Genomic DNA, 22,017 nt, shown 5'->3' with positions numbered 1-22,017 from the left:
CTAGGCACCTTCACTGGGACAGGTCTGGAGGGAGCTGACCACAGCAGGCAGCAGCCACCCAGGACAGGGCCCGGCCCCTGCATCACGGCCCTGTCTCTAGATGGTGCTAGTGGCTGACTCCAGAGACAAGTCCTCAGGACAAAAAGCCATCGGAGCAGAGCTGCCCCTCTGGCTCCCAGGTCCCCACCAAAACCACGAGCCCCACCTCGAGAAGCTGGGCAGGCAAGGAAGGGTGCCAGCATGGCAAGAGAAGCACCAGTCTGCCTTCTACACCCCAAAAAGCCCCACCCGGAAGAAGGCACCTGCTGGCTCTCCTGAGACAAGCCAGGGCCTGAAGCCAGGCCTTGGGAGGGCAGAATTCCTCCAGAGCAGCCAGACAGGCTGCCACCAGCTGTTCCTGTTTCCATGCACTCCGGCAAGGCGGGCGCCTCTCTCCAGACATAGCCAGCCACTTGAGCATGGAGGCACCAGGTGAACATAGGCAGGCAGTCTTTCAACCCACCCCTCCCAGGGGAACACCACCCCCTAGGACCCAGAGGCACCGGACTTGCCTTTGTTTCTACACCATTCACTGGGACCCTAAAACATAGAGACATCACCGACAGCATCCACTGGAGTCCGTAAGTTGTAATGTCTCATTGGAATTCACTTGTAATTATCACATCAGCCTGGCCTCTGGAGTAAAAACTGAAAGTGGTACCACAGAGGGCTTTAGTCTCAAATCCAGGTCTGATACAAGAGTGCTCTAGTCCCTGTCCTACACACCTCGGACCATGAAGTCAGTTATGGGGCCTTTCTCTTCCTCTGAAGCATGGAGGTTTTGAGGGACAGCTGCCACTTAACTTGATGATGAAAGAAACAGGTGTTCTAAAACCAAAATTCTGAAGAAAAAAATTTTAATGTTTTTGCCTTAAGATATCAAACAGGCACACCCTAATCATGAAAGCTCCACAACTTCTACTGAAATGTGTTTAACTTCCAGCAAGAGGATCTGGCCCAGCATTCCTCTCCCACAGCCACACACACACCCCTCCACACCCACGGCAGGAGTACAGTACGTGATGAGGGCGACTTGGATGTTCTCACACTCACTGCAGTGGGTTTGGAAAACTAATTTCACTTTTCTAAGGAAATCAGGCTCCACCTTTTTTTAAGCTACAAACCACTTAAAATGCCAACATGCTATATAAAATCATCACTCTAAGCATTCCATCCTAGAATTTGAGAAGGAAATTCCCCCCAGAATTTCAAGAACAGTGTAATTTGGGACAACACATGTTCATATCACATGTGACTGGCCAGCGTGTGCCCCAGCCAGGCCTCAACACAGTGTTTGGCAGCAGCAAGAGGGACCCACAGCTCAGCAGCGAGTCCCCAGGAGGGGACTGGCACTGCTCTGAACATCACACGGTTTTGTCTAAGCTCCCCAGAACTTCTCCCAGAGTTTACATGATGCCAGCTTCCTGTTAACAAATACTGCAAGTCTTGTCTGTAAAAGCTAAGCCACTCCTGCACTACCTCATCCGGGGACCAGAGGCCCCTCCTCCCAAACAGGAGCAGGAGGTGCCCCTCCACAGTGACCAGGCTCCCCATGGCTATGCCAGGCCTCTGGCACCACAGTGCCCTGTGCGGCCCATTGTATGCCTGCTCCAGGGAGCCCTCCTGGTCAGCATCTATAAATAGGATAGGTCCCACTCTAGTTCCAGGTTCCAAATCCTGACCCCACACCATACATCTTCTTATCTGAGCAATCAAGGAAAGGCTTGTCCATCACTTTGGACACAGCAGACAGGCCTGGTAAAGACCTGACACCAGACTTGAAGTTCAGGCACCAACATGTGGCTCAGGAGCTCAGGAAACTACGTGTCGGTAACTAGAACACCTACTTCCTTTCAATCTGGCCCCCGTGTTTACCGGGGCTGACTCATCTCAGTCCTCCACAGGATGCTAGAGAAAAAGCTGGATGACTTCCACAGGCTATAAAACACCAAAGGACATAGCACCCCCTGCTCCTCAACACAGGTCAGCAAAGCAAAGGCCCCTCCAAAATGCAGAGACCCTCAGGGCCCCAAGTCACTCAGTCCCAACTCCCTGTGTGAACATTCTCTATGGCCAGCCACAGGAAGTAGGGACTCATCTTATAAAGAAGGTGGTCATTTCCTTTCTCATCAGGCAGCAAAAAACACATGCAAAGGGAGGACATTAAGCAGTGAAAGGCACACCCTGACAGGCCACAAAGGCCAGGCACTTCCTGTACAACTCCTCTCCACTTTACAAGAATCCTCTGTGAGTTCAAGGTTTGCCTCATTCTGCAGATGGAGAAACTGAAATGCAAAATGAAGGGACCTGCCCAAGGTCGCGGAACTAGGAACTGACAGTCCACATAATCCAACCCAGGTACTTCTGCCTCCAAAGACCATGAACTCTTCTCAAGGCCATGATTATGACCTTGTAGAAAGCATGTATTATAGACTCTGAAATATTAAAAAACTGAAATGTGCAAAAATGAAAATAGTGGTTATGTGACAATAATGAAATAATGGCCCTTATATGAATAATGGCCCAATAATGAAATCCGCCCTTTCCTTTGTATCTAAATTTTCTTGCTTTTATTATTTTAAATGTTAAAAAGATAAAATGCTGTTTACAAATAAAAACTATGTGTTTATGAGTGAAAGGGTATTTTCCATTAATTATATTATGATTTCCTAAGAAAACAAAGCAGGACCTGTCACTAGTGAGCGCCACTCCCAGACAGACACATGGAGGCAAAAACTCTAGCCTCTATGCTTACAGGTCACTTCTGGACCAGAGCCTGGACTTGCTGGGACAAGACTTTCCAGAGCTCCCACTCCCTGTTTCATGCAAGCTGAGCTTTAAGAATTCCAAAGTTTCGTTTTGAGACCATCCTGCTAAGTGAAAGTAACTGACTGCATCCTATTACTGCCATAATGAACTGGGGCAGGCCACCTTCACCACAGCACAACGCCCCTCCTCCCGCTCCCCCCACTGTGAGCTGAATCGCAGGGTTGGCAAGGTGCGGTGTGGTGGGGGGGGGGGGGGGGGGGGACAGCCCCTCAGGGACACCAGGAGCCCTGGACTGGGAGGAGAGAGCTGTGTCTGCTCCTCCCTCAAGACTGGTGGCTACAAGACCCTGCAGTCACTCAGCCTCTCTAGGATTCAGGTTTTCTTCTTTATACAATGTAAAAAGTGAAACCAGTGGCCTTCACAGTTACTTGAAGTTCTAAAACTGACTTTATTATTTCTGCCTTTGTCAGCGTGTGTAGTGCTCAGTCTTTCACACAAACATAAATTAAACTCTTTCTGTACAATCATGAGAAGCACACATACCAAAGTATATATTAGAGTTCACTCCTACTGGGTAAGTCTTTCAGCCTCATAGAAATTCACATATTAGAAAACAAAAACAAAAAAAACAACAGTGGCTATGCCCTTTGTTTCCGATATTCAAGAACAGGTATCACCTGAAACACAACACAAAGACTGTTAACACACCTGGAAGTCAGCGCAGCCCGCTCCCAATGCACTAAGCAGACAGGGCCAACCCCTTCCAGGTGCCAGCTGATCCTTTAAATTCATTCTACGTCTACAGGTATAAGCTCACATACAGGCCATCTGGACAGGGGAAGCTGTGTTTCAGGTTAAGTAAAATCCAGTTACAGGCGGCCCTGTACCCACACCCGGGATTCACAGGAGGGGCTGGTTTTCCTGGGTCGGGCTTGGGCACCTTGGTGGAGATGAGTCTACAGAGGGTCAAACTCCAGGTTTCCCCAGCCACCAGGTCCACCACAGCTTCCCAGGATGTTGGGCATACCACACAAGGTCATGTGTGCTGAGGGCAGGGAGAGTAAACGTGTTGAGCTCCTACAGAGTCCAGATGCCAGGGGGCTTTACTACTCCTGATGTGTCTGCTAGAGCCACTTCCCCTAAAAAGCGCTGGTGTTGGATTCGTCAGTTGCAGACCAAGATGGCACAGCTCATTTAAGGGAAGAAGGGTTCACCTATGAGTCAAATGCTTGATTTTTACTGTGCTTGATTACTACAATATATAGTGTTTTTATGCATGTCCCTAAAATCTGACCCTCTAGTTACCAAAATGCTCTTTGTTCTTAAGCATTTTCTACTAACTAATCAACAAATCTGACAGAATTCACTTTTTTTTAAAAATTAATTTATTTGGTTGTGCTGGGTCTTCATTGCTCCGTAGGCTTTCCTCTAGTTCCGGTGAGTGGCGGCTACTCTCCAGTTGTGGTACGTGGGCTTCTCACCATGGCGGCTTCTCCCGTTTCTGAGCATGGGCTCTAGGGTGCCCGGCCACGGTAGTTGCAGCTCCCAGGCTCTAGAAAGCAGGCTCAACAGCTGTGGCACACAAGCTCAGCTGCTCCAAGGCATGTGGGATCTTCCCAGATCAGGGATCAAATCCATGTCTCCTGAATCGGAAGGCAGATTCTTTACCACTGAGCCACGAGGAAAGCCCCAGAATTCACTTCTATACCCTGTTGAGAGTACTGACTATCTCACGGCTATTTCATAAGACCAAACTAAAAAGATTACACATATTTTTACTGAACAACGGGCTGGCAGGCAAATAAGAAGGCAGGCTGTTCTTATATCAATTATGGTAAAAAGTGTGCAACCAGAATTTTCCTAGCAATCATTAAAAATAGCATTTTCACCTGGCCCAGTAACACGCTTCATCCACATCTTCCAGTGCCGGACAAGGTCTGCAAGGGCACAGGCTGCAGTGACGGCGCTCGTTTCCAGTTCACTCCACCGCTTCATAAGGTTCTGACCTTAGGCAAGTCACTAAGGTCTCTGACTTCCATTTCCTTATTTGTAATGGAAGTTTTTGAATATATGCAATTGCTGTGGTCACTCATTTCTAAAGAAAAAGACTTAACTTCCTCTCGAGTTAATAACACTACCACAGACATCCTTCTGATGACAAAAATCTCTTGCTAAGTATTCAGATTGAGTGATTATTTTTTTAAGAGGAGACCATTTGTCGTAATTATTTCCTATATAAGCCATTTCTGGTCTAGTCCTGATGTGCTCCCAGCTGACAGCCTCAAAATGACAGTCACCTTGACCAACATTAGCCCTTTCAGGATGGGCCGAAACTAGCGTTTAACATGTATATTCCTCAGCCTACTATACAAAATGAAATAGCCAGAGGTTAAAAGGAGAGCCACTAGGACAAATCTGTCATTAAAACCTCAGAAATAATTCAGCATGAACTGAGAAAGAGCTAGCACTGAACTTGTACTAAAGGACTCTGCCAGCCCCCAGTCTGTGGGCCTGACTCCTCCAAGATCCCTAAGGAGGATGGAACAAGCTTCAAACAGTGCCATTTACATATGATTTTCCGGGACTGAAAGCAAGGTAAAATGCAATATTTTAAAAAAGTTTAAAAGCAAATTTTAAAAATGGCTTCAAAGGGTGATCAGGACAAATGACAATGACTAATAAAATATCTACTTCTGCTTTATTGACTATGCCAAAGCCTTTGACTGTGTGAACCACAACAAACTGTGGAAAATTCTGAAAGAGATGGGAATACCAGACCACCTGACCTGCCTCTTGAGAAATCTGTTTGCAGGTCAGGAAGCAACAGTTAGAACTGGACATGGAACAACAGACTGCTTCCAAATAGGAAAAGGAGTACGTCAAGGCTGTACATTGTCATCTTTCTTATTATACAGAGTATTACTTATATGTAGAGTACATCATGAGAAACGCTGGGGTGGGGGATTATGAAGCACAGCTGGAATCAAGATTGCTGAGAGAAATATCAATAACCTCAGATAAGCAGATGACACCACCCTTATGGAAGAAAGTGAAGAGGAACTAAAGAGCCTCTTGATGAAGGTAAAAGAGGAGAGTGAAAAAGCTGGCTTAAAGCTCAACATTCAAAAAACTGAGATCATGGCATTCAATCCCATTACTTCATGGCAAACAGATGGAGAAGCAATGGAAACAGTGACAGACTTGATTTTCTTGGGCTCCAAAACCTCTGCAAATGGTGACTGCAGCCATGAAATTAAAAGATGCTTTCTTCTTGGAAGGCAAGCTATGACCAATCTAGACAGCATATTAAAAAGCAGAGACATTACTTTGCTGACAAAGTAAAGGTCCATCTAGTCAAAGCTATGGTTTTTTCAGTAGTCATGTATGGATGTGAGAGTTGGACCATAAAGAAAGCTGAGTGCTGAAGAATTGATGCTTTTGAACTGTGGTGTTGGAGAAGACTCTTGAGAGTCCCTTGGACTGCAAGGAAATCCAACCAGTCCATCCTAAAGGAAATCAGTCCTGAATATTCATTGGAAGGACTGATATTGAAGCTGAAACTCCAATACTTTGGCCACCTGATGCAAAGAGCTGACTCATTGGAAAAGACCATGATGCTGGGAAAGAATGAAGGCAGGAGGAGAAGGGGATGACAGAGGATGAGATGGTTGGACAGCATCACTGACTCAATGGACATGAGTTTGAGTAAACTCCGGGAGTTGCCGATGGACAGGGAGGCCTGGCGTGCTGCAGTTCATGGGGTCAAAAAAAGTCAGTCACGACTGATTGACTGAACTGAATGAGGTAATACTGACACCTGAAAATTCACTTGCAATGTGAAAAAAATGAAGAAGGAAGGTGACATTCATCTAAAACTTCTTAGTGAAGCAGTCACTTTTTAAAAGAAAAAATATCCTAAAGTTATGATTTAATCTGAAAGTGAACCAAAAGATAATTGTACTCCCATTTCTTCTTCTGTAACACAATGAGGGACTGGTGTGAAACAGTATTCCAATCATGCTGAGCATTTGCACAACTTCTGCATGAGTAGTTCTCTTCACATATCTAAATGTATTTAATTTCTATATCTCTTCGGAGATGGAGGAGAGGAAACATAAGCCATAGAACACCAGACTCAAACTACTGCTGATTAAGACATAATACGCACACGCACCAACACACAGGATCAGCTACGGTTTGTCCACGTGGCAAGAGCCTCCCAGCAGCAACCTAGACATTTCTAGATGCTAAACATGTTTTATAACTCAAGTTTCCATCATCTATACTCATCTCAAGCCATATGATCCCCTGAGGGGTTGGCAAAAGCAACAGGAAAAGACTATGCGTCACAGAATCTCATACACACAGAGAACACATCCAGGGATAATGTCAGCAGTCAACCCCCAGGTCACTTTGTTCACACCCAACATTGCTGTTACCGTTTGCCATATCTTGTGAAATGCCTAAGACGCAAGCCAAGCAAAACATTAGGCTTCAGAAATGCCTTATTATTCCTCCATCCACTCCATCATCCAGTGCCCTGAGGCCAGGAAACTTCTGAACTTCACCGCACTTCCTTGTCTCTAGTTGAGCCCTTAATGGAACACAACAAATACATGAGGACTGTCGGAACTAAAACACCCAACGTCGAGCACTTCTTTTGTGGTAGCCTAGAAGGGAAAATTTTGTTTTACTGAACATTTTCCAAAATTTTATCTCACTGGCTAAGAAGTACCCTAATCAGTTAGGCCAACAGACTTTGGGGCAATATTTCCCTGGTAAACAGGAAATACCCTATGACATTGCCTCTCCTTGGGACACCGCGTCCACCTCAAGCCTAACAAACACAGTGTTCAAAAATAAAACCGTAAGCTTAAGGATGCAAGAGAGGGACTTCCCTGGTGGTACAAGGGCTAAGAGTCTGTCCTCCCAATGCACTGGGCCAGGTTCCATCCCTGGTCAGGGAACTAGATCCCACACGCCACAGCCGAAGATTTTGTGCACTGCAATGAAGATCAAAGATCCCACATGCCACCATTAAGACATGGCATGGCCAGATAATCAAAATAAACTTTTTAAAAAAAGAATGGAAGAGAAAATTACATTGGTCATGAGATGACACATTTTTATTCCTCAGAAACACTGCTTTGTTAAAATTCAGGATTCTTAAACCACATTTACACTGAACGTGGTGCTCACTGCTCCCAGGAATCCTAAGATATGAGCTACTGAGGTCTGGAACAGAGCAGCTGTGACTGAGACTAGGCCAGTCTGCCGGGTCTGCCCTGGGAGAACAAAGGCTGGACCTAAGGTGAGGTGACAGGTGCCAAGGCCCCACAGATATGAGCCAGGTCCCTACAGCTCCCTCCACTCATGCGCCCAAGCAAGTCCACACCTGCCCGAGTCACAACCTATCCAACCACTTCGCTCCATCTATAAAGGCCTTTGCCATGACTAATCAAGTTCTCAGGAATATTTGTTGAGTGAATGAACGAGTGACCGAATTAAAAAAATGAAAAAACCAACAACTAATTTTGCTTTTGAATGCCCCTCCTGGTGGCAGAGGTGCTTTGCTGCTGACAGTACTGTTCATCGTTCTGTTTCCTGGAGCACGTGAGACTGAGCCTGAGTCGAGAGGTGTGAGGACACCTGTGAACACAAACTGGCTGGGGGAGGAGGAGGAGCACGAGTGTTCACGCCACTGCTCACACACACTCTCTGGAGGAATCCAAAGTCCATCCAGGCTTGATACACAGTCACTGCCTAGAAACTGAGAAAATACCTCAGAGTTTAGTTAGCCTCAGGAAACTAAAATCCCTGTGTGGATGGACTCTCAGGGGCCGAGGTACAAGCAAGGCCTCTGATGTGCCCACTGGTGCCGGCAGTGACAGTCGTTATGCAGATCATTTCATTTTTGTGGTCTACTGTAACTTCTTAAAATATATACACCATTTGACTTCAACTTCGTTTTCTATCTAAGTGTTTTGCTGCTGCCCATGAATAAGCAGATGCTGAGATAGGAGAACACAGACTATAAACACAATCAGGTTAATGAAGAGGTTGCTGCTATAAATTCTCTAGGGAAACGGGACCCATAGGACACACACAGAGAAAGGAGAAAGATTTATTATGAGGAACTGGTTCCACAATTATGAAGAAGTCCCTCGATCTGCCGTCTGCAAACTGCAGACCCAGGGAAGCTAGGATTGTCAAAGGCTTGAGAAGAGGCAGAGTCGAAGACCTGAGAACCATTAATGTCAACGCCAGCCCAGAGCAGGATATCACACCTGAAGCAGGCAGGCAGGAAGCAGAGGGGCGAGATTCCCCCTTCCTCTCCCTTCTGCTCTCTGCAGGCCTTCAATGGACTGGACAACGTCTACCCACAGCAGGGAGGCCATCTACTAAGTCTGACTCATCTGGAAACACTCTCACAGACACATCCAGAAATATTTAACGTGGGCACCCCTTGGCCCAGTCACACTGACTACAAGCTAAACACGTTAAGCACTTCAAGTATTAACACTTTTCTATGGAGTTCTCCATAAAAGAAGAAAGGACCCCAGCTCCTCTAACTGTGAGGATCATGGGACTAAGGCTGCTGAGAATCATGAGGAAACAAACTCATGCGGTTTGATGATCAGTGGAAGAAATGGACGCCTCCATCCTAACTGTCAGGACCTCACTCACTCCTACAGCCACACGCAGTGACGAGGACTCCCCTGGGGCACAGTCCCACCCAGTGCATGAGCCCATCACGTCCACCAGTGCATAAGAACCACACGACTGGACACACACAGGGCCAAAAGCCAATCTTGTGGTCCTAAACTGAACACACAGAATGTCGCAATGGCTCGCCCAGAAGAGGCTGGACCTCCACCATGACCCCAACACTCTCATAAAAGGTTAGACAGAGGGTGTTTCTTCCTGAGGTGACATGAAGCCTGTTCTTGAGCACGATTCTTCACCCTGAGAAGCTCAAGCACCCAACTTCATAAGGAAGAGTTTTCATCTTGTGGTTGAAAGCCATCCGTTCTTTCTGTAACTATCTCTGCAGCCATTCCGGTGGCTCAGGACTGGGTAGGTCTGCAGGTGAACAGCACTCTCCAGGACAGAGACAGATGGAGCCCAGATGGTTTCACCTCATCTGTCTTTCCCTTTGCAAAGTGTTACAGTGGACGACTAACAACTCTCAATCCTGGTCTACTTATGCTTTCTCCACTGACAACTCAAGTTCCCAAAAGACGGAGTCAATGTTTTTCATTCAACTGTAAATCAAAGATAACATTCCTGAAGAGGGTTTGAAGTAAGTGATTAGGGAACTAGACAAATAACAGAACTAAGTCTTACATACACTTACACATTTATGAATCCTTGAACAGTTCGATGTGCTGCAACCTATGATCCCTCTAACACTGTAAGAGTCCTCACAGACACCAGGGCACATCTCAGGTCCTCTCCCATCCTCAGTTTACCCATCATATGACAGGGACAAAGGAGAAAGTGAACAGAATGTGATTTTTTGTGGCTGTGCTGTGTCTTCATTGTGGTGAGTGGGCTCTCCAATTGCCCCTCAGTATGGGGATCTTAGTTCCCCAACCAGGGATCCAACTGTATCCCCTGCTTCCAGGGAAGTCCCAACAGGATATAATTTAAGTCCCTATGAGAAGTTATCAATATGCACTCTGGAATGGACTTCCTTTATATATACAATATATATTATAGTGCAAGCTCAGAGTATATTTAAAGGAACTGCTAAACAGTTCAGGTGATGGGACCCTCACCATAATGCGGAAAACACCAGGCAGCACAGCATCCTGAACTGTCGCAAAGCAGAACAGAGTCCAAGTTCCTCATGAGGGCTGATTGTGTTTCTAGAAGCCCCCACCTGCCAAAATGCCGAAGTGGTGGCTGCTGTTTTCCAGCGTTTCAGTTCTTCTGCCAAATCTCCATACTTGTTCACTTTTTCCTAGCTGGTGTCTTAAATGCTTCTAAGCAGGACAGTTATGTCAGTGAGTCTTAGTGCTTTGTTACTGTCACCATGGTTGCCAGAAGTGTTATTATGACCTTCAATTCACCTTGTAGCAATGGTTTCTAAAGCATTTTTCATGTGCAGTCACAGTACTGACTGATTCCTTTATGGATCCTTTTTTTAGATTATTAAAACTGTTACTATTTCTGCAATATTTTAGTGTGAAATAGACAAAGTTGTATAACGGATCCTACTAGCATCAATTAAACTTTCCTCTGCTGTAAACTCAAGACAGTTTTAGTGTAAACAATGCTAATATGGATGGCCACATAAATCTTTCCATTTCAACAAACCCTTGTCCTTTAAACAGATATGGAGTAGACCTTTATTGATGTGATTTCGGCTAATGACAGAGATGGTTTAAAAAAAATCTTTTTAGTCATCGGAAATTGAGGTCAGGGTACTTGTCCATTTTATTCTGCGCTATATTCTACTTACATACAATTGAGGAATTGTAAAACTCAGTATGTTTCATCTATAAAAAATTCGAATTGCTACAGAAGTAAATCTTCACTTCAAAATGTGAGAGAAATATAAACTGATCATTATTCCCTTTCTACTCCCTTCATGGAACAGAGTAAACATTTTGGAGATTACAGTGATAGTAACTAGTCATTTATCTGATGGTTTCTTGGTCTGTATTAGATTTTCTAAAAACTCAACTGATTAAACTGATATTAGCTATACAGGTACATTTTTTCTTAATCTCTCTGCCTCCTTTGATACAGGTTTTTACCATTTTCTCTGCATTGAATCAATGACATCGGTATTACTTAATTGATCTTCTTTGAATTTTTCTTAACTGCAAGAGGTTTATATTAATTACTAGCATTTTCTCTGAAATAAATATTCAATCATCTGATTTTAACCCGGAGTTAAGTCCACTCCTCATAATACACATTTCTCAGTTTCACATGAGATCAAAATGAAAACAGTAATAAGAATTTGGGTGCCCCTTCCACAGTGTGATGGCAGATGGTGCAGAAAATTTAAGAGCTCACTCAATAAAGTCAAGTCTTCATAGCTGGGACATGAGACAAGCAAGTAACAAGCATTCTTCTTTATTCAAAAGACATTCCCACTCCCTCACCCACCTTCCAAAGATAAGCAAGGGTTCCTTTCTCACATCTTTGTTTATCAGACCCAACCCAGGAGATACAGAACACAAGCCCCATTTTATCCTTACCTTTGGTAGCACGTTAATAAAGTATGTTCGTTAAAACGCATTTGTGAAAGAAGAGTTACTGCAACGTTTCTGAGTATTCTCAATTTCTAATGTTAGAACATCATCAGTGAAGTCTTTCCAATTACATTTAGAGATGAGGTGAGTTTCTTCTTCCTCCAGCTTTACTGAGTTCTCATTGACAAATGGGGTGAAATTCTTAAAAGTACTTCTGAGTAGTTTTAGGGGATTTTGAAACTAGGAGTTCACTGGCCAAAATCATCCAAATTGAAGGCTGATGATACTGTGCACTGTCTCGGGTGATTTCTGAGATGATCTATACAAGAGTAACTGTGAGTTGGAACAGGCCTAAGGCATCCAGGTATAGACAGGAAATACTAGGAATAATGGGAATGCCAAGGGGACAGTCTTTAAGGCTGTGTGACTATGACTAGCTAAAATGATACACAGCACTAAATGTTAAAGCTCGATGTCTGTTTTCTGACAGTTCATGAGAAACAGACAAAAACCTGACAACAGAATCGACCTTCATCACTGTAACAATACAAAGCAAGTTACGTATCTGTTGTCTTTATACCCGTTCCAGGAGGCCTATCCTTGGATTTGTCTGGTGTCTCTGGGGTGAGTGTGTCTCATGCTGACAACCCCGGATCCCTCTTCCAACCCAGCCTCAGCCTGTGGCCTGACTGACCTCCAGCCTCTCGCACCGCCTGTCAGTGAGGAGTCTCATGCTGAGCCATCCCCACCTCCTAGCCCATCTGTCTCTGCTCACTTGTCTCCCACTTACCCAAGCCTCGAAGTCATTCAGTGTCTCTCACTGGACACTCATGGCCTCTTGCCACAAGGCCTTCTCCTGTCACCAGAGCCTGCTCAGGCCGTCTCACCTCTGCCTTAAGAAGCTTCCTCGCTCTTCTCTGGGCTGCTCTTCTCAGCCTCTGCCTCTCCCTCCACTCACCCCTCCCACAGCTCCCAGACCCAACTTCCTTAACTAATGACACCTTCTTCCCCAAAAGGTCTCCCCTACCACATAACAACCTACACACATTTAGATACTTGGGGTCTGGCCCCCACTTTCTTGCCCAGCCTTCTGTTTCTCACCTTCCTTCCCAAGCCACCTCAGCCCCAGCCATATTCACCTTCTCATGGCTGTGCCTCTCGCTGAGCCTCCGCCTTTGCCCAGAACGCTCTCTCCTTGCACGTGTCCACCTGCAGACACACAGCGTGCTGTAGGCCCCACTTCACGTGTCACGATCTCCATGAGGGGTGTACACAGGCTTCTGTGCCTGGGTCCCCTCGGCAGCACATGCTGAGCACACAGCAACGTGGACTGCAACCAGGGACATGATTGCAGGTCTCTTCCATCAGACCCCCTGTGCTGCAGGGCCTGTTTCCCAGCCATCTCTGAGCCCAAGCCCCTCAGAGGGCCCAACACACAGCTGGAGCTCTGAGGTGGGCACAAGATGAACTTTATCACCAACAGCTGGTCGTGACCCTGCTCACGTCCCCCTGCTCCTCTTCCAACAGCAGCTTTCTGTCTTGGTGACAGAACATATTCACACCCTTGTGAAGCCCAGGTCTGCCAAGACTGAGACAACTCCCTGTACTTCACCACGAACATCACCTTTGATCTGCCCGGGTGTCCCCTGCCCTGAAGACAGGCTCCTGAGGGCGGGAGCTGCTACTGCCACACGAAAGCCTTCCTACTGCACAAGATCACTGTAAATCATTATGGTAAAGAGTTTGTGGAATTCTTAATGCACTATTATCCACAAAAGGCCACAATTTTACGTTTCCAATCTTCAGGAAAAACAGAGAGTCAGACCAGAAATTCTGCAATTTTTCCTTTTTTTTTTTTTTTTCATATTTTTTGTCAGTTTCCCTTAGCAGCAGCCCTGACAACACAAGAGCAACTTGTAGGCCAGGTGGGTTTTTCCTGGAAGATAGCCCTACCTGGAGTTTTGTCTAAAGAATAATGCTTCACTCAAGGTAACCCACTCCAGTGTTCTTGCCTGGAGAATCCCAGGGACGGGGGAGCCTGGTGGGCTGCCGTCTATGGGGTTGCAAAGAGTTGGACACGACTGAGTGACTTAGCAGCAGCAGAACATTTACAAGAGATTTGTTGGTATAATTATCATTATTAAATGATATTACCTCTAAAATATTATAGGATAACAAAGGATAGCTCCCAACTCTGTTTGTTTGTGCGTGTTAAGTCACTTCAGTCACGTCCAACTCTGTGCAACCTATGGACTGTGGCCTGTCAGGCTTCTCTAGCCATGGGATTCTCCAGGCAAGAATGCTGGAGTGGGTTGCTGTGCCCTCCTTTAAGGGATCTTTTCAACCCAGGGGCCAAACCTGAGTCTATTATGTCTCCTGCAATGGCAGATGAGTTCTTTACCACTAGTGCCACCTGGGAAGCTGACTGTAAGCAGATCACCTCCATACTTAAGTATATCTTTCTTTTGGATTCCTAATGGTGTCTTTTTTGCCTTTTCATACTGTTCATGGGATTCTTGAGGCAAGAATACTGGAGTGGTTTGCCATTCCCTTCAAACTATGTGCTGGAGAAGACACCTGAGAGTCCCTTGGACAGTAAGGAGATCAAACCAGTCAATCCTAAAGGAAATCAACCCCGAATATTCAATGGAAGGACTGATGCTGAAGTCAAAGCTCTAATACTTTGGCCACGTGCTGCAAAGAGCTGATTCTTTGGATCTGGGAAAAGATGCTGGGAAAGATTCAGGGCAGGAAGAGAGGAGGTGACAGAGGATGAGATGGTTGGATGGATTCACTGACTCAAAGGACACGAGTTTGAGCAAACTCCAGGAGACAGTGAAGGACAGGGAAGCCTGGAGTGCTGCAGTCCATGGGATCGCAAAGTCTGACACAACTTAGCAACTCCATAACAATAGCGTCTAATTGAGAGTGTGCTTTTAAAAATATATTTTGGAAAAAATAAATAAATTTTAAGACTTTATTTTTAAGTGAGGATATCCAAAGAACTGAAAGCAAGGATTTGAAGAGGTGTTTATGTTCACAGAAGCACTATTTCCAACAGCCAAAAGATGGAAGCTACCCAAGTGTCCATCGACAAACAAATGGATAAACAAAATGTGCTCTATACAGACCATGGAATATTATTCAGTCTTAAAAAGGAATGAAATTCCGACACTTGCAATAACATGAGCCTTGAGAACACTATGCTAAGTGAAGTGAGCCAGTCACCAAATGACAAATACTCCATGATCACACCAGTGCCAGGTCTACAGCAATCAAGTTCCAAGAGCCAAAGGGCAGAACACTGGATGCTAGGGGCTGGGGTGGGGATAGCAGTCAGTGGTTGATGGAAACAGAGCTTGAGGCTTTCAAGATGAAGCCAATTCTGGGGATGGAACTGCACATCAATGTGAATGTGTTAATACCACTCAACTGTACACTTTAAAATGGTTAAAACAAAAAAATATAAATAAATAAAATGGTTAAAACATACTGTTTTCCCCAGCAGCATGACCATTTTTCATTACCACTAGCAGTGCACAGTGTTTCAAATTGTTACATATTTTCTACCACATTTTTTGAAAAAAGGGAGCAGCAGAATGTTTGAGAACCAGTTAAAGATTAAAAATTAGGTAACTGACTTAAATACCACAATACTAAGTGGTTCAGTTCAGTTCAGTCGCTCAGTCGTGTCCGACTCTTTGCGACCCCATGAATTGCAGCACGCCAGGCCTCCCTGTCCATCACCAACTCCCGGAGTTCACTCAGACTCACTAGTGGCAACAAGTTCTTAATGACAACTGGAAAGCACTCTCATATCTTGCAAAGCACTAAAAAATACTTCCCAGACCCACCTGGACCCGTAAAACTTTTCTCAAATGACTTAAGAACCTGAGCAGATTCTCTTATCTTTACAAAGTCCACAGGGATACCCAGAGATGAAGAATGAGGTGACAGGACATGGCAGCTGCCTGACTGGCACCCAGGAAGCAGAAATGCCCGCCCAATCACTGCCCTGGGCAATCGGGAATCGACTCAAGCAGACAACTCAAGAGAGCCCACAGCATTATTATTCTCACAATGTAACTGCTCAGGTAAAATATTACAACAGAACAGAACGTCCATCTCAGGTAGCAGCTGTGGAACTTTTAAAAAGCAAGCACAGACGCAGGTCATGTTCGGGACAAGTGCTGCCTGCTCTAATTCGCCCTGGTTCCAGGGCACCCCGACATTCTGCTCCAGAAGAGAGGTGCCCGAGTAATGTTCCTGACTTCTCCAGCTCCACTCACAGACTCCACATAAACACTTTTGCTCCCAGTGGACCGTGCGGCCCAGTCAACATGGGTACCACTCCCATCCTGGCTGAGGCACTCTCGCCCACATAGTCCTGGGGCGGCTGTAACACTTTGTGTTTGCAAGTCATCGGCATGCTTCCCCATTGATCCTGTCCCCTCAAGGTGACCGGCCACTCAGACAGAACGTGCAGAAGCAGGCACCACTGAGCAGTGCCAAAGCTACGGCAACCTGTGGAAGTACAGGTGAAGTACTTGTCATCTAAGGTTTCCTCCATGTCCGCTGACAGCTGCTGGCCTATCATAATCACCCCCGAGAGTCTCCAGAAAAACTGTAGAGAACATGGTACTACAGACCCAGCGAAAGAGGGGAAAACTGCTGATTAAACATCGGACCAAGGGGCTTCCCTGGTGGTCCAGTGGTTAAGAATCCACCTTGCAATGCAGGGAACACAGGTTCAATCCCTGGTCCTGGAAGATCCCAGATACCAAGGGGCAACTAAGCCTGTGTGCCACAACTACTGAGCCCATGCTCCAGAGCCCCGGAGGCACACCTACTGAAGCCTGCATGTGCTCCACAACAAGAGAAGCCAGCACAATGAAAAGCTCACACACTGCAATTAGAGAGTAGTCCCTGCTCACTGCAGCTAGAGAAAGCCCACGGGAAGCAACAAAGACCCAGCACAGCCAAGAAAGGAAAAAAAAAAAATTAATAAAAGTTTTTTGCCTTTTTTTTTTAATGTCAGGATGAATCCACAAAGACCCCAAATGATGAGCAAGTAGCCAGGCCCCCTCCCAAGCACCAAGCTTGCAAAGGTAACCAAGCACTGGCAACTGGACTTTGGCAGGAACCACTCCCAGTACAATGTTATGGAAAATTCAAGAAAAATGCCCACAAAGAAAAACCCCAGCAGATGGGGGTCCCCTCTTGTGTTGCCACACAACGTATAAGCGGACATCCTGCCAACACCTCCTCTCCCCACACTCACTACGTTTCCAAAATGACTTTTCCAAGTTAACTGAACTTTACCTCACCTTTACGGAGATCAAAATCTTACTGAGAATCCCATCAAAGCCCTGGCCTTCTCTACAGTAACAGGCACAATTTCAAAGAATTCACATATTCCTGGGTCCCCTGGGGGTTAAAAATCTCAGTCCCAGTGGCTACCTCCTTCCATTTCCTTCCTGCTTTGAATCTGAGAAACACTGGGAGACCCACCTCCATCTGTAAGAATTACGTAACTCTAACAAATTTCAAGAATCCCTGAGGGCCCCTTCTGAAGGAGTGGCCTGCGAACCGTGCTGAGATTAAGGCTCAAAGGAGAGGCCAGCTCACAGGGACTAGGAGGTCCAGCCAGCAGACACACAGCACCCCCAGAGGATGTCTCCCAGATCACAGCACCCACGCCTGGCACCTGCCCTCACACACGCACCCATGTGACTCTGTGGGACCGCTGAGGCTCCATCTGCTCCAGCAGCATCTGCTGCCACAGACAGGTCCCCACAGTAGCCTAACCTTGGAGATCACATTCACACATGAGCACTGTTCATCTGGGTGATAGCTGCGGGGGTGGAGGGGGGGGCGGGCGGGCAGGCAGAGGGGTGCAGACAGACAGGCACTGCCTCTACCCCGCAGGCTGCCGGAGCCGCCTCACCCACACACAGACCAAGCCCACAAAGCCAAATCTTTGAGCTGCTGCTGAGAAACCCATAAAAAGTAATGCTATTTCTAACCTCCTCCACCATGGAAAAATACACATGCCACTAAGCAACCCAGATTCTCTAAAAGATTTATTTTTATACTCTCCTCCACACCCCCCACCTTTACCTCCCCCAGAAAAATTTTAGGTGTAACATTTGCTAGCTTTTTAGCAGTTTGACACTGTGCTAGGCATCAACTGACGAAGTTGTTGTGTGTTTTGGTTTAACACAAAACATAAAGGTGTTTTTCTGAATGTCTACTTGATGAGAAAATAGTCTAGTCTTAACAACACAAGGACAGCACCCAGTGCCCAGGCAGAGCAAATGCTCAATTTCCCAGGCCACAGGCAGAGATGGCCAAGGCAACAGGACTCTCCTCCCAGCTTCTAGAAGTGGTGTCTGCCTGCTGGCCTTCCCCTCTGCCTTGCTGGGTCTTCCTCTTACCATAAAGCATCCCTGGTGCCCTTGCTGAACTCTAGTAGTTTTCCTCCACGCCACTCTTCACCTTCAAGTGGAAGAATGAGGGGAAAGCAGTGAGATGGGACTCAAACCTGAGTCCCGAGTCCCCTGATGCTGCACACACGGCTCGGCGGGGAGAGGGCAGGGAGGGAAGGAAGGAAGAACACGGAAGGTGGGAGAGCCTGAATGAGACCTGGAGAACCCAGAAACTCTCACAAGACAAGAGGGACCCTGGACCTAGTCTACCTAGGATCTGTCCTAGGACACCCGTCCCCGACTGGGAATCTTGGTGTCACCTCCCCTGATGACAACCTCAAAGGCCAGAGAGGCACCAAATGACCCCAACCTAACAGCCAAGATTGCCTGGCTCCTCACAGAGCCAGGATGTCTTGGTGCAGCTTCTGAATGACCCCAACCTAACTGTGAGGCAGAGTTTAAATCCTCCTTCAAGTTAGGGAACCCCCAGCATAAACCTTCCACAGTTTAATATGTTTTACTGGACATTGGCAAAAACACATCTGGAGAAAGTAAGCATTCCTTCAGACAGTGTGAACAGCAGAAACCTGTACTCGGAGGTGTGCTTCTCCCAACACTACTGATCTTCTCTGATGTAGCCTGAAAGTTTAAATGTAACACAAAGACAGAAGCTCAGGTCAGGCTGCATCACCCATATCTACAGTCACGTTTTGACTACTAGAGCACGTCCCCACTGCAACCACACGTCTCACACTGGAACTTCCACTTGGCTCCCTGGTCCTCATCATCCACTTCACATACCTCAGGGACCTTGAAGGAAACCAAAATAAGAAGTGGGACGTCCCCGTCTGAACCTTTCTTCTCAGTGCTGAAAGCTGACCATGTCTACGTCTCATGAAGAGGACAGGAGAAGGTATAAGAAACTGCAATTCATGACCTGTTCACCCCCATCCCAGCAGCTCTGTGCTCAGCCAGGGCTCCAGCACTTCACCCTCCTGGCTCCAGAAAGACACCTCATGGAACTCTTCAGCACACCTCTTACTCCTGAAATCGGATGGGAAGATCCACCTCCGCTCTCTTTCTCTGACCCAGACAGCCACGGTCCCTGGGTAAAAGCTAGCATTTGGACGAAAAACAACAGCTGACATTTCATCAAGCTCTGACCATGCACTGAATGCTAAATTAAGAATCTTCACAGTAATTCCACAAAACAATTATTATCCTACATTAAGAAGAGAAGACCTTAGTCCCAGAGGGGTTAGGGTTTCCTAAAGGTGGGGGGTGCGGAGGAGAGTATAAAAAATAAAGTGAGTGAAAGCAGCAAGCACAGAATTTGGGCCAAACGTCGTGTTTCCAGCTATACCTTATAGACGTGATATGGCAAAGAGGCACCTGTGTTCAGATTTATTAAGGAGGTCTAAATTTTAAAACACGTTTAATAACAACCCAGACATGGGGACTCGACCTGATTTTAAAACCAAGTCCAAAAAATTGCACTGTACAGTAAAACAAGCACATTTTGTAGTTAATGAAAAGCCCAGACCTCCCTGGGCTGTCCCAGCCCAGCAGATAGAGCACTGTGGTAATGCCACCAGTCCATTCCATCAGCATGCAGGAATGTGTCCCAGTCCAGCTGTGAGCTTCAAGGGACACAATTTTACAAGTGACAGATCAAGAATAAACTCCAGGACAGTCAGCTGTGAGAACCTATCTTAGAGATAAAAGCTCTTACAACACCTCAGAATCCAAGTATGTGCCTAGAAATGACCTGTACTGCACCGACCTGCTGCCACACTGCACCAGGCAACAGGCAGTTCTGCAGATGGGAATTTGCTCTTAACTCCTGTCGTAGTCAGAAGGAGCAATACAGCTTTACTTTTAATTAAAATCCATATATAGTAATGTAGTCAAGAAAAAGTTTTCCATTACCAATTCTGAAAGTTACTTAAAATAGCTGACAGAATGAGGTAACTCCATATATGGGAGAAAACTGAGTACTTATGTAGTTTGCAAGAATTATTTCTACTTCTGTCAAAATTCTGTAAATCAATCACAGAATCACACTCCATAGGGAATTAGTCCAGTGGTGTGTTTGGTTACCCAGCAAAATTCTACTTAAAAACTGTTCCAGGTTTTGGTGGGTGAAGTCAAAGAGGTCTACATCTGAGATGACAATGAGAAACCACACTGTGCCCACACTCTCTACGGCCCTGCTGGAAACGAGCTACGTTCCACCTCAAGCTGGTGGTCAGTGTGCCAAATTGTAGAAGAAAAACAGTGCACCTCAGCAACACTCCCCATGTCAGGGAAGGTAAGGGATTTGCCAACATCACACTGCCTGGCAGGTAATAAGAACTTCGAGAACAAGAAGTACTCCATCGGTCACTGACCACCCACAAGGCCCTCGGCCTGAGTGCACCTATGCAAGCGTACCCCGCCCTGGGAGACTACCAAATGGGCTCCATGTTTGCAGATCCCTGATGGTGAAATCCACTCAGCAAAGAACTACATAGGAACTGCAAGCCACACTGACTCAGAGTGTCTGTTAAGTACAGCATGCTTCTGAGCACCTTCAGTTTCGGGAAGCTTCCAACTTGTGAAAAGTCCATGTAAATCCAAGGGTCTGTGTGCCTCAGTAAGGAAGCACATTAAATCCTTCCTGATTCTCCAACTGCCTCATCTGTTTCCAACAACCACTATGAATAAGAAGGTTTGCATAAGCTCTGAGAGACTCTCCATCAATCATTCCATCTAACAAAAGGCTCACTGAACTACTCCAAGCTAGCAGGCACCACTTCCAGTCCTAGAGGAAAAAACAAGTGGGAGGGAGGGAGATTCTTGCCCTTATAAAGCTTACATTCTAGCAAGGAATATGGCATAAACAATGAGTCATGCCTGGCACATAAAAATTTAGGGGGAAAAGAATCTTATGTTTTATAGAATTTTTTTACTTTCCTAAAGAGTCTCCTATCTTCATTTGAAGTTCTCCACAGCTTGAGAACTAGGGAGAAGACGAATCATTAAAATACTTAAGAGTCGATGAAACAGAGGCACACAAAGGTGAAGAGGCAGACTGAGGCAGGTAGGCTGCTCCTGGCACCACAGTCCCCTCTTCCAGGCACCTTCACTGACTGTCCCCCATGGGGGTTGGCTCTGAATTGAGCTTTGGGTCTGAGGAGGTCCAGAGGTGATCAAAACACATGTGTCACCTAAGCTCCTACTTCCAATACACCAAGGTCAGGCCACTCATACCCCGCCCTTAAGAAGTAACACAGGAACAAACACAGCAGATTAGGAGGTCAACATCCCCTTACAGTACAGATCACGCCAACACAGAGAAAGGAAAACCTGCCCACTGGCTGCCACAGTAGCCGTTTTGAGTGCACTACCCGCCAGGTACTGTAGGAAGCACGGTGGCTCCTCACGTCCCACGGCAACTCCAGTATTATTTCCATTTTACAAAGTTGGAAACCAAGCAAAACAAATAATTTAGGATGAGAAAGAAAGAATCCCACTTCTCACCAATCTTAAATGTGTTTAAACATCTGGGTATTAAATGCTCAAGCACAGCA

General features: G+C 46.1%; 1 protein-coding gene across 8 annotated transcripts in view; it reads right to left on the bottom strand.

The window, feature by feature from the left end:
- The window catches only part of LDLRAD4 (low density lipoprotein receptor class A domain containing 4), a 172,252-nt gene that overhangs the window by 114,726 nt on the left and 35,509 nt on the right, over window positions 1–22,017 (bottom strand). The window contains exon 1 of one of the 8 annotated variants that reach the window (XM_061400037.1): window positions 10,590–21,993. The exons of the other annotated variants lie outside the window; for them this stretch is intronic. The gene's annotated coding sequence lies outside the window, so the exon portion shown is untranslated. Of the gene's footprint in view, window positions 1–10,589; window positions 21,994–22,017 lie in introns of those variants that run through there. 8 annotated transcript variants of the gene reach the window in all.

The sequence above is a fragment of the Bos javanicus genome, chromosome 24 (genome assembly GCF_032452875.1).
Source record: "Bos javanicus breed banteng chromosome 24, ARS-OSU_banteng_1.0, whole genome shotgun sequence".
Classification (NCBI taxonomy): Eukaryota; Metazoa; Chordata; class Mammalia; order Artiodactyla; family Bovidae; genus Bos; species Bos javanicus.
The sequence above is the reverse complement of the archived record's forward strand: the minus strand, read 5'-3'. Positions and strand labels throughout refer to the sequence as shown.